The 13,169-nt window shown below is 45.1% G+C and overlaps 1 protein-coding gene across 1 annotated transcript in view; it reads right to left on the minus strand.

Annotated features, from left to right (window-relative positions):
- Nucleotides 1-7,706, minus strand: part of CDC37 (cell division cycle 37, HSP90 cochaperone) — a 42,082-nt gene extending 34,376 nt beyond the window's left edge. The window contains exon 1 of the mRNA XM_040346416.1: nucleotides 7,590-7,706. The gene's annotated coding sequence lies outside the window, so the exon portion shown is untranslated. The remainder of the gene's footprint in view (nucleotides 1-7,589) is intronic.
- Nucleotides 7,707-13,169: the final 5,463 nt, after the last annotated feature.

Consider the following 13,169-nt stretch of genomic DNA (forward strand, 5'->3'; position numbering starts at 1 on the left):
TTGGACACCATTGATCACATGGTAAAGGGCCACTGAGATTGGCCTTTTACCACGATCGGTTGTGTCCGAAGGTCACAGCGATCACAATGAGTGCTGGATGGGCGCCCCAGGGGGCGTGTGGTTCTGGAAGGACGTCCACGGAGGGACGTGAATGAAAAAAACTTCAAGGTCAGGCAGATGGACTTGCAGTTTCATTGACCCTTGAGCGCGCTGATCAGCACACTAACATATTCTTCGTAACAGAAAGCCCATACAGCAGTACGGGCACAATACTGGAAGACTGTATAAAGCATTGTACACATAATCGAACTTCCATCTGACTTTTCTGTGGATTTTTGTCCGAAAGGGCGTTGGCCGTGAACTTGTTCTGCATACACACGGCAGAACATTTTCAGCCAACATACACCAAACCACGTGGTTTTTCAGCTCTCTACTGCCACCCTTCGGGCAACTTCTGCTATTGTTGTATGATGTTTACCATTGGTTCGGAGCATGCGTGTTTGTACTTTGGATTTTAGTCCGATGGATTTGTGTACACACGATCAGATGGTCCGACGGAACACATGTTTTGTCTGAAAATTTGAGATCATGCACAGCCAACATCTGTTGTTGGAAATTCCGACAACAATTGTCAGATGCATCATACAGACAGTTGGAATGTCCCATAAAATACGTCCGGACCATTGTTGTCGGAATATCCGATCGTGTGTATGAGGCTTTAGAGTCCAACAATGGACCCGTTATCTGCTGATTGCCGGTGCAACACTTTTTTTTTTTTTTTCCCTAGGAGCATGAAAAGGAAAAAAAAAAAAAAAAAAAAAAAAAAAAAGAAGGATACATGAGGCACTTCATTTCATCTGCAAAATTATGTTCATGCATTGTTTTTTTTTGAAGGGTGAACCTCAGACTTTTGACCGTGCAAAAGTCTGCTGTGAGCCGGTCGGACTTCCGACCAAAAAAGTCAGACGGAGGCTACACACGGTCTGACTTTCCGAGAAAAAAAAGCCTGTCTGACTTTTTTCTCAGAAAGTCCAGCCGTGTGTATGAGGCATTAGGGGGTTCTTTTGTACTCCAGTTCATTGTGGGATGTTGGCCTACTTTTGCTCCCGACTAGGAACGGGTTCGGGAGTGTTCGGGATCCTGCCAGGAAGCCGACACTGCACACTGATAATCACAGGCAGCGAGACATTTCCCAATCCGTAGCTGCACAGATCGGGAAATGTCTCACTGCCTGTGATTATCAGTGTGCAGTGTCAGCTTCCTGGCGGGATCCCGAACACTCCTGAGCCCATCTCTACTCATGGCATGTTTCCTTCCTTTTCTTGAATGCTGCAATCGTTGGGCCAGCAGTACCCACCCCCCGAACTTGACACATTCAAGTGAAAGGGGCTGCACTGCAACCACTTCTTCACCTCCTGCCAAACACAATGAAGTGATCATGGGGCCAGGTGTCTCTTGCAACTAACCCACTGATGATGTGACACTGCATCCGAGATTGCCCCAGAGCCTCCCGGGAAGGGTGACAGTGGTATTCCAGATGGGAAGAAAGGAGGGAGACGTCATTATCATTTTTGGATGGAGTGAAGAAGGATTCGATTCTCTGTCAGGTATTTACTGCTGTCTCTGTATCCATTAGGGAGATTCACCCTTACTGTTTTTTTTTTGTTTTGTTTTTTTGATTTATGGTGATCGTTAGACCGCTTATACACGGTTCGAAACTGGCTGGTTCGATCTCAACCAGATGAGATTCAAACCATTAGTGGGCAGGCTGAATGTACCAAGTTGACTAATGGGTCCATCAACTTGGGTACAACAAGCTTGCCGGATTCTCTTGCGATTATCACTAGCGGCTGCTGTAGCAATACAAATGTGTGAAACAATCAGCACCACCCTAATAATTAATCAAGTGTAAAATTGCAGCCGCTATACACTTTAACTACTTGCCGACTGCTCAACGTACATTTACGTCGGCAGAATGGCACAGGCAGGCAAAGCAACGTACAGGTACATTGCTTTGAAACTGACGCGAGCTCCGTGATCGGGCCCGCGATCGTGTCACGAATCGGCAGAACGGGGAGATGTAAACAAGACATTTCCCTGTTCTTCCTAGTGACAGGACACTGATCTACTGCTTAAAAAAACAACAAAAAATTAACGTATCCCCGATAGATATACTGCTGGATAGACCTAGGGATCCTGTAAGTAGTCACTCCTCCTATACAAGGTTACTGCCGTAGCCAAAACATACATGCCAAAAAACAAATACCATCATACAGGGAGAGTCCAAGAAGCAGAGAGATCCTGAAGATAAAGGAAGCTACTATAGGCAGTAATGGATTATACTCAGGATATTCATAGAAAATATACATTTTAATACGTTATATAGAAAATCCCTATATCAATAAAATCACAGCAAAAAAAAGCTTCCAATAGCCTGGCATTTAGCAGCCTGTTTTTGTGATTGGCTATTGGAAGCTTTTTTTGCTGTGATTTTATTGATTTAGGGATTTTCTATATAACTTATTAAAATGTATATATTTTTTGAATATCCTGAGTATAATCCATTACTGCCTATAGTAGCTTCCTTTATCACTGATCCCTGTTATATATATATATATATATATATATAATAGTTAAAAAAAAACGCAGAGGTGATCAAATAGCAAAAGAACCCTCTATTTGTTAGAAAAAAGGACATCAATGTTGTTTGGGTACAACGTTGCACGACCGCGCAATTGTCAGTTAAAGCGACACAGTGCCAAATCGCAAAAAATGGCCCGGTCATTGGGCAGCCAATTCTTCCGGGGCTGAAATGGTTATTTCACTTTTTTTAAGTTAAATCACTACACTTAAAAAAAAAAAAAAAAAAAATGAAGGAAGACTCAAATGAACTCTTTATTTTCACTCCCCAAACGTCTTTTCTTTCTATAAGGACTCGGCTGTGCCGATCTCCACTCCACCCAATGTGTCCCTCACAGAAAAAGTGAAGATCGTGAAAGGGAGAATTTCAACAGCGGAGTCCTGATAGAAAGAAAAGATGTTTGGGGAGTGAAAATAAAGAGTAAAGGCTAGATTCAGGTAGGGCGGCGCATTTGTGCGGCGTATCGTATTTACGCTATGCCGCCGTAAATCAGAAAGGCAAGTGCTGTATTCACAAAGCACTTGCCTCCTAAGTTACGGAGGCGTAGCGCAAATGGGGCCGGCGTAAGCGCGCCTAATTCAAATGAGTATGAGGGGGGCATGTTTTATGTAAATGGGTGGTGACCCGACGCGATTGACGTTTTTTACGAACGGTGCATGCGCCGTCCGTGTACATATCCCAGTGTGCATTGCTCCAAAGTATGCCGCAAGGACATATTGGTTTCGGCGTGAACGTAAATTACGTCCAGCCCTATTCGCAAACGACGTAAAAAATTTGACGCGGGAACGACGTCCATACTTAACATTGCGTACGCCTCATAGAAGCAGAAGCAACGTTACGCCGGAATAGCCTTACGCAAACGACGTACGTTTGTGAATCGGCGTATCTAGGTCATTTGCATATTCTACGCCGAAAACGACAGAAGCGCCACCTAGCGGCCAGTGTAAGTATGCACCCTAAGATACGACGGTGTAAGAGACTTACGCCAGTCGGATCTTAGCCTAATTCCGGCGTATCTTGCTTTCTGAATACAGAAAGAAGATACGCCGGCGCAGCTTTGAATTTACGCAGCGTATCCATAGATACGCCGGCGTAAATCAATGCTGAATCTAGCCCTAAGTTTGCGTCTTCCTGACTCATCCTTGGGGTGAGCAGATAAAATAGTTGTTGGTGGTGTGCACAAGCAATAAGAATTATTGAGAATGACGGTGATATGATAATAACACTGGAGCACTACTATCAAGATTCATATTGATTTATAGGACATTATGAATTTTATTGCATGTATAAATACCACCAAGTATAGCACTGAATTATCTCTGTAGCTGCTAGCAATAATCACTTTCTTCTCCTGGCGGGCTTTCCGCCCCCAGAAAACAACAGCCGATTCCCCTGTCAGCACTGTGTGTGTTTAGGAGTGGGCTCTGGTGTGTGAGGAAATCCACCAGCCTGATCCCGCCAGGAAGCCGACACTGCACACTGCTTATCATAGGCAGTGAGACATTTCCTGATCTGTGCAGCTGCAGACTGGGAAATATCTCACTGCCTGTGATTAGCGGCGTGCATTGTCTGCTTCTTGGCCGGATCGGGCAGGTGGGTTGCAACTAGGATCCTGAACACGCCTGAGTCCATCACTATCTGTGTTGATGAGGAAGGATGGGCTCAGGTGTGTTCGCAACTCCACGTGCCCGAACCTGCCAGGAAGCTGACACTGCACACCGCTTATTACAGGCAGTGAGACATTTCCCCATCTGCAGCTGCAGACTGGCATATATCTCACTGCCTGTGATAAGCGGTGTGCAATGTCGGCTTCCTGGCAGGTGGGTTGGAACTAAGGATGAGCTCCAGCGTGTTCGCATAGTACACGTGCAGAGCCCGCCAGGAAGTCTGCACAGTGCTGCGCTAATGACAGCCAGGGAGACATTTCCCGATCTCTGCAGCCGAGCATCGGGAAATGTCTCCCTGGCTGTGATTAGCGCAGCGCATGCAGACTTCCTGGCGGGCTCTGCACGTGTACTATGCGAACATGCTGGAGCTCATCCTTAGTTGGAACTAGGATCCCAAACACACCTGAGCCCATCTCTATCTGTGTTGATGAGTAAGGATGGGCCCGATCCCACCAGGAATCTGAAACTGCGCAGTGCCAATCACAGGCAGCGAGACATTTTCCAGGCCCGTAGCTGCAGACTGGGAAATATCTCACTGCCTGTGATTAGCGGCGTGTATTGTCTGCTTCTTGGCCGGATCGGGCAGGTGGGTTGCAACTAGGATCCCGAACACGCCTGAGTCCATTCCTATCTGTGTTGATGAGGAAGGATGGGCTCAGGCGTGTTCGCAACTCCACGTGCCCGATCCTGCCAGGAAGCTGACACTGCACACCGCTTATTACAGGCAGTGAGACATTTCCCCATCTGCAGCTGCAGACTGGCATATATCTCACTGCCTGTGATAAGCGGTGTGCAATGTCGGCTTCCTGGCAAGTGGGTTGGAACTAGGATCCCAAACACACCTGAGCCCATCTCTATCTGTGTTGATGAGTAAGGATGGGCCCGATCCCACCAGGAATCTGAAACTGCGCAGTGCTAATCACAGGCAGCGAGACATTTTCCAGGCCCGCAGCTGCAGACTGGGAAATATCTCACTGCCTGTGATTAGCGGCGTGTATTGTCAGCTTCCTGGCGGGATCAGGCAGGTGGGTTGGAACTAGGATCCTGAACACACCTGAGCCCATCTCTATTGATGAGTAATAGCCCGTACAAAAGACCCGAATATCGTACAACATGTGTCAAAATTGTCCGAAGTGTCCGCCATAATGTCGCAGTCACGAAAAAAATCGCTGATCGCCGCCATTAGTAGTAAAAAAAAAAAAAAAAAGATTAACAAAAATGAATGCAATAAAAATATCCCCTATTTTGTAAATGCTATAAATTTTGCGCGAACCAATCGATAAACGCTTATTGCGATTTTTTTACCAAAAATAGGTAGAAGAATACGTATCGGCCTAAACTGAGGAAAAAAAATGTTATATATGTTTTTGGGGGATATTTATTACAGCAAAAAGTAAAAAATATTGCATTTTTTTCAAAATTGTCGCTCTATTTTTGTTTATAGCGCAAAAAATAAAAACCGCAGAGGTGATCAAATACCACCAAAAGAAAGCTCTATTTGTGGGGAAAAAAGGACGCCAATTTTGTTTGGGAGCCACGCCGCACGACCGCGCAATTGTCTGTTAAAGCGACGCAGTGCCGAATCGCAAAACCTGGCCTGGGCATTTAGCAACAAAATGGTCCGGGGCTTAAGTGGTTAATAGTCGCAAGTATAAATTGAATAGGTTACTAAAGTCATGAAACTTCTCGTACGACAGAAAAAAAATCAGAGGTCATGTCATGTGTTGTAATGCATTTGTATTGTATTTTTGGACGACTATACTGACTAATCGAAAATCGTACGATCTGGCATCGTACAAAGAAAATCTTGTGATTGTCCGATCGAATGATATCGGATAAAATGTCGTGAAGGTAGTGTACACACGATCCAAAAATTGTAGCATTCTTCCTCGGACGATAGTTTTCGTCCGATAGTCGGATCGTGTGTACGTGCCATAAGGATGAGCTTAGGCATGTTCCCAGCTCCACTTGCCCGACCCCGCCAGGAAGCTGACACTGCGCAGTGCTCATCACAGGCAGTGAGACATTTCCTGGTCCGCGAATCTGGAAATATCTCACTGACTGTGATTAGTGCTGCACAGTGTCAGCTTCCTGGCGGGCTCAGGCGTGTGGAGTTGCGAAAACGCCTGAGCCCATCCTTATTGATCATGCAAATTTCTTTCCTCAAACCACGGAAGAAATTTGCACCGTGTATGGCCAGCCTTACCACTGGAAGTGAAAGAAGATTCCAATTTTTGGAGTTGTCACTAAAACAAGAATAGAGAGAAGATCTTCCTATGGGGACACTAGTTCTGGTGACACCCCGGGATCACTTCCTGTTTTAATTACAGGGCAGGAAGTGAAGGGAAATCTTCCCAACGAGATGGTAAAAGGGGCTATCCAAAAAAAAAAAAAAAAAAAAAATTCAATTGCCTTTATTTCTATTTTAAATGTATAACAGGCGTGGGGGAGGGGAGATATGTAAAATACGCACAGAGAAAGTGAAGGTGCGCTTTAACGTTTTAGAAATCATTTGCATCCCAATCATAACAACCGGAATGCAATGTTCTCTAGGCGAGGAGTGGCACACTGTCTGGGCTCTCTTAGGCTGGGTTCACACTACGGTTTTCCCGTCCGTCAGCCGCATACGATTTATATGTAAAACCGTATGCGGCTGAAACGGACGGGAACGTATGGAACCGCACATATGTACGTTTTCCATTGACATTAATGTTAAAGGAAAACGTATGCGGTTGCCATACTGTTTTAAAAACGACCGCAAAACCGTGGTTGAACACGGTTTTGCGTACGTTTAAAAAACGTTTTGCCAGCAAATCGTACGCACCCGGATGCATCTGAGTGCATACGATTTGCAATGCATTCTCTATCTATACGTTTTCCCGTCCGTGCCCGTTCGTTTTCAATACTGAAATCGTATGCGGCTGACGGACGGGAAAACCATAGTGTGAACCCAGCCTTAGGAAGCCTTTCCCTGGGGGTGGGGGGGGGGTCCAGCACACTAGTTTACACTGAGGGTGGAAGGAAGGGGTGCAGCAGAGGACCCCACATGTGACCTGCCACAGGATACATTGTACAATGCCAACTACCCATACAAGTCCATTCACTACAGAGAGACTCCAGGGTGTGTCCCCCTAATATCAGCCCCCCACAGGGGACACCAAATACAGGGCATGCCTGGCTACAGGAAACAGAACTACACATGTGCTGGAAGAGTCCTACACTGCACAACGTCTGCTCAACACAAAGGCTACAACGTCACCAGTCACCCCCGACACACATACCTCACGCAGCAGCAATTAGTAGCCTGGCCCTGCTTTCTGGAAGGCTCTGGCACTCTCTAGCCACCCCCTGCCCTTTCCTTGACGTCACTTCCGCCAGCTTCAGACCGTCAGCCTGCCCTCTCTCTGACGTCGTTCAATCCTCCCAGCTTCAGCCCATCAGCCTGCGCCTTGCTCTGTCGTCACTTCCCCAGCTCTGCGTTTCGGCGAAGCTCCGCGTTCTTTCGCATACAGTTCAAAAAGAGAAAGGGGCGTGTCTTTGTATCATCAGATATGGCGACCCGTCAGAATTGATAACGAAAGTGACGTTTCATCGCCGCAGTAGTGTCACATTCCGCTCCCCATCACAGATTGCTCCGGAAGTGACGTTCCGTCGCCGCCATCTTGCTACACCCCACACCATTGCACAGTAATGATATAGTGAGAAGGGGCCAAGCGGACATCTTGTTACACCCACCGAAGTTTTTGATTTCACAGTTTTTTTCAACACAAAACAGAGCTTATTTGCTTAAATACAGTGTTTGTAAATCCGACGGACTGTTTACATGTTAAATGTGACAATCAGAGGTGTTCTGTCACATTAGTAAGCAGGTTTGCTGCTGCTTTTAAAATGTAACATGTAAACAGTCCGTCGGATTTCCAAACACTGTATTTAAGCATATAAGCTCTGTTTTGTGTTGAAAATAACTGTGAAATCTAAAACTCCGGTGGGTGTAACAAGATGTCCGCTTGCCCCCTTCTCACTCTATCATTACTGTGCAGGAGTGTGGGGTGTAGCAAGATGGCGGCGACAGAACGTCACTTCCGGAGCAATCTGTGATGGGGAGCGGAATGTGACACTACACCGCCACCTTGCTACACACTGCACTCCTCCATTGTAAGGATACTCAGAGAAGGGGAAAACGGACACCTTGATACACCCACCGAAGTTTTACATTTTACATTTATATTTAACAGTAAAGTGAGTTTATATACTGAAATCCAGTACTTAGAACTCCGTCTGACAGTTACGATGTTGAATTTTAAAAGCCGCGGCAAGCCTGCTCCTCTCAAAGGTTTGCTAATCTGACAGAAGTTCACTGCTTTTAAAATTCAATATCTAACCAGTCAGACGGACTTCTAAGTACTGTATTTCACTATATAAACTCACTTTCCTGTTAAAACTAAGTGTAAAATGGAAAACTCCAGTGGGCGTAACAAGATGTCCGCTTTCCCCTTCTCAGAGTATCCTTACTATGGAGGGAGTGCAGGGTGTAGCAAGATGGCGTTGACGGAACGTCACTTTTGTTTCCAATTCTGACAGGTCGCCATATCTGACAAAACACCATCAGATATGGCGACCCGCCAGAATTGGCTAACGGAAGTGACGTTCGGTCGCCGTCATCTTGCTACACCCTGCACTCCTCCATAGTAACGATACACGAGAAGTGGAAAGCGGACATATTGTTACACCCATCGTAGTTTTGCATTTCGCAATTATTTTTAACAGTAAACAGAGCTTATAACATGACATACAGGATTTGGAAATCCATCAGACTGTTTACATGTTGAATTATAAAAGCAGCGCTGTTCTGTCATATTACCAAACCTGTGAGATCAGCAGGTTTGCCGCTGCTTTTAAAATTCAACATCTAAACAGCCCGTCCGATTTCTAAATACTGTATTTGACCTTATAAGCTCTGTTTTCTGTTAAAAATAACTGTGGCATGCAAAACTCTGGTGGGTGTAACAAGATGTCCGCTTGCCCCTGTTTCGTCAGAAATTGCGACCTGTCAGATTGTGTAATGGAAGTGACGTTTCGTGGCAGCCATCTTGCTACACCCCACACTTCTCCATACTAAAGATACACTGAGAAGGGGAAAAGTGGACATCTTGTTACACCCACCAGAGTTTTGAATTATACACTTATTTTTAACAGTGAGTTTATATAGTGAAATACAGTACTTAGAACTCCATCTAAATGGTTAGATGTTGAATTTAAAAGCAGGGGCAAGCCTGGTCATCTCTCTAAACTGACAGAAGTTCACTGCTTATATAATTCAACATCTAAACATTCATACGGACTTCTAAGTACTTTATTTCACTATATAAACTCACTTTACTGTTAAAAATACGTGTAAAATGGAAAACTCTGGTGGGTGTAACAAGATGTCCGTATTCCCCCTTCTCACTGTATCTTTAACCACTTAAGCCCCGGACCATTTTGTTGCTAAATGCCCAGGCCAGGTTTCGCGATTCGGCACTGCGTCGCTTTAACAGACAATTGCGCGGTCGTGCGACGTGGCTCCCAAACAAAATTGGCGTCCTTTTTTCCCCACAAATAGAGCTTTCTTTTGGTGGTATTTGATCACCTCTGCGTTTTTTGTTTTTTTTGCGCTATAAACAAAAATAGAGCTACAAATTTTGAAAAAAATGCAATACTTTTTACTTTTTGCTATAATAAATATCAACCAAAAACATATATAAAAATTGTTTTTTCCTCAGTTTAGGCCAAAACATATTCTTCTACCTATTTTTGGTAAAAAAAATCGCAATAAGTGTTTATCAGTTGGTTTGCGCAAAATTTATAGCGTTTACAAAATAGGGGATAGTTTTTTTGCATTTTTATAAATTGTTTTTTTTTTACTACTATTGGCGGCGATCAGCGATTTTTTTCGTGACTGCGACATTATGGCGGACACTTCGGACAATTTTGACACATTTTTGGGACCATTGTCATTTTCACAGCAAAAAATGCATTTAAATTGCATTGTTTATTGTGACAATGACAGTTGCAGTTTGGGAGTTAACCACAGGGGGCGCTGTAGGAGTTAGGGTTCACCTAGTGTGTGTTTACAACTGTAGGGGGGTGTGGCTGTAGGACTGACGTCATTGATCAAGTCTCCCTATAAAAAGGGATCACTCGATCGATGCAGCCGCCACAGTGAAGCACGGGGAAGCCATGTTTACATACGGCTCTCCCTGTTCTTCAGCTCCGGGGAGTGATCGCGACGGAGCGGCTATAAACGAATAGCCGCGCTGTCGTCCCGGATCGCTCCCCGCGGGAATCCACCCGCCGCACGCAGCGGAGGGGGTCCCGATCGGACCCCCGACCCGCTAGAAGGCGGGGACGTATATATACGCCCATCTGCCTGTACGTAAAATTCTGTGGACGTAAATAGACGTGCGGCGGGCGTTAAGTGGTTAATATGGAGGCATGCGGGGTGTAGCAAGATGGCAGCGACGGAACGTCACTTCCTTTACACATTCTGACGGGTCACCATATCTGACAACATGTAAAATTAAACATGTAAACAGTTTGTCAGATTTCCAAACACTGTATTTAATCATATAAGCTCAGTTTTCCTCTTAAAAATAACTGTGAAATGCAAAACTCTGGTGGGTGTACCAAAATGTCCCCTTGCCCCCTTCTAGGTGTATCATTACTGTGGACGGGTGCAGGGTGTAGCAAGATGGCGGCGACAGAACGTCATTCCATTACACATTATGACGAGTCGCCATATCTGACGGAACAGGTGGGCATGGTAGTGTCAGTGTGGAGCGTGGCTTGAGAGGCTGTGATGATCTAGTGTGGGCGGGGTGTTCTCTAGAGGCGTGGTCTCCAAGAACTTCCACCTCATTGAGCAGAACTTACTAGATCGGAGATGTGGATGGCAGCCAATCTAGATTTCCCTTTTTAACGTTTCAATGAACAAGCTGAAGCTAGAAGCTGACTGGCTACTATGCACAGCTGCTCTAAATTCTATCTTGGTAAATTCCCCTTATTATCCTAGGAAAGGTTGCTATACGTTATATCTATCTATCTTTATTCAATATCGTTGTGTTCTGTATCCATATATTCTATAACAATGAGATGCAGGGACGAGTTTAATCTTTATCTCCATCCAATCTCTGGATTTATGAGGGGAGTGTTATGACAGAGAGGATTATAACCCCTGTCATGTTCTGTATTGCCATTTGTGTCCTAGTGGGGGGGATTTCCCTTCACTTCCTGTCTCTGAGCCACAACAGGAAGTGAGAGGAAATCCCTGCAAAGTAAAGGAATCGCAGACTGTCACAGGAACTAGTGTCCCCATTGAAAGATTTGCTCTCTATTCCTGTTCTGGTGACAACCCCAAATTTGGGATTTTCTTTCATTTTTTGGTGATAATTCTAATCAGGATAAATAGAGAGGGTGAATCTCCCTAATGGGGACAGCAATAAAAAGTGACAAGTGTTCTAATCTCTATCCAGAGATGTTTTTAGTTATACTTTAGATCGGAGTCTCTTTGAGGGATTCCTTTACGTAGTAATCGTTGGTTGGCTTCATCTGATCATCATGAGTCCGCCGGGACATTTAGCTAAATGGGCCTGACAGTGCCTTGTCTTCGTTAGGAGTCTTTCGCCCTCAGGGGGTCAGGAAGGGGTTCTTCCTCTTTGGGAGGGGACCATTTGACACATCCTAAGGGCACTTTTTGTGTGTTCACATGCACTTTTTTTGTGCACTTTGCACCTTTTAGTGGAGATAAATGGACCTGTCCGTCAATGGTCTTTGTACCAGCAAGCACCAGCATTTTCTTCTGGGTGATGAGCTTCTTTTTGCCTGCACCCCATCAGGAGAGCATCTCCTGCACTCTATGTGTGTGTGGAATCGCGGCCTACCAAGGGGCACACAGCCTGCAACTCCAGCCCAGAGGAACAGATTGTTCGTGCAGCTCCAGCCCAGAGGAACAGACTGTCCATGCTAAATAAGGACACCCTGCAACAGCTCAAGGACTGAATGCCACCGCGACACACCTGCATCTAAGATCGATAGATCACTCAGGGGAGGACCGCTGACTGTGTACAGGATTTGGTGAGGGGGCTTTGGCCAGGAACCTTTAATGCTTTTCATAGAATACCACATCCAAATATTGTCCACAGAGCTCCTACATTGCCAGTGAAGATAATAAAATGCAAAGCTTTGCCTCCAGGGTATTACTGCGGTTGCTCTTAAAGGGGACACACCACAGGTATTGATATAATTTCACTGGGTGAGTACTGGAGGTATTGTAGGCCCGCCTGGGGTTCCCCTTTAGCCACAGCATCCCACACACACCAAAAGTTATTGGGGAGTCTATTTAATCTGTACATATTGTTACCTATTGCTTTCGTTGTTTGCATAGTGTTCCTGACTGTTTTCTCTAAACTGTTTCAACCAAGTCCTGGGTACTTACACAACACAGTTCTTCTTGTAGTTTACTTGAAGAAAAGTAAAATTCAGGTTAACATTAGTCAGTCCTGGCTGACTAATGTTAACCTGAATTTTACTTTTCTTCAAGTAAACTACAAGAAGAACTGTGTTGTGTATTCCTGCTGAGTTGTTCCATTAATCACATTGCTATGTGTGCCAGCGAGGCTGGGACAGTTCACTGGGGTTAAAAAGGCAGAGTAACGGAACGGAACAAACAAAAGCAGCTACCTATGGGGTTTGCTACATATGCTTACTGGAAAAATCTCCTTTCATGTTCTGCTTGTCTGCTACCATCTTTTTTTCCACATCTTCCTGGATTCCCTGCATGCTTTTCAGCTACTCCTCTGCTGTCTACTTTCCATTTCCAAGGA

The sequence above is a fragment of the Rana temporaria genome, chromosome 3 (genome assembly GCF_905171775.1).
Source record: "Rana temporaria chromosome 3, aRanTem1.1, whole genome shotgun sequence".
In the NCBI taxonomy this organism is placed as follows: Eukaryota; Metazoa; Chordata; class Amphibia; order Anura; family Ranidae; genus Rana; species Rana temporaria.